The sequence below is a fragment of the Salmo salar genome, unplaced genomic scaffold (genome assembly GCF_905237065.1).
Source record: "Salmo salar unplaced genomic scaffold, Ssal_v3.1, whole genome shotgun sequence".
Taxonomy (NCBI): Eukaryota; Metazoa; Chordata; class Actinopteri; order Salmoniformes; family Salmonidae; genus Salmo; species Salmo salar.
The window spans coordinates 15,631-16,327 of NW_025549026.1; positions in this window are offsets into that span (position 1 = coordinate 15,631).

A 697-nucleotide genomic window follows, 5' to 3' on the forward strand; every position below is an offset into this window, starting at 1 on the left:
ACAGTTGACAGTGCATGTCATAGCAAAAACCAAGGCATGAGTTCGAAGGAATTGTCTGTAGAGTTCCGAGACAGGATTGTGATGAGGAACAGATCTGGGGAAGGGTACCAAAATAAATTCTGCAGCATTAAAGGTCCCCAAGAACACAGTGGTCTCCATCATTCTTAAATGGAAGAAGTTTGGATCCACCAAGACTCTTCCTAGAGCTGGCCGCCCAGCCAAACTGAGCAATCGGGGAGAAGGGCCTTGGTCAGTGAGGTGAACAAGAACCCGATGGTCACTCTGAAAGAGCTCCAGAGTTCCTCTGTGGAGATGGGAGAACCTTCCAGAAGGACGAACCATCTTTGCAGCACTCTACCAATCAGGACTTTATTGTAGAGTGGCCAGACGGAAGCCACTCCTCAGTAAAAGGCACATGACAGCCCACTTGGAGTGGACTCTCAGACCAAAAGAAACAAGATTCTCTGGTCTGATGAAACCAAGATTGAACTCGAGGAAACCTGGCACCATCCCTATGGTGGAGCATGGTGATGGCAGCATCATGCTGTGGGGATGTTTTTCAGCGGCAGGGACAGGGAGACCAGTCAGGATAGAGGGAAAGATGAACGGAGCAAAGTACAGAGATATCCTTCATGAAAACCTGCTCCAGAGCGCTCAGGACCTCAGACTGGGGTGAAGGTTCACCTTCCAACAGGAC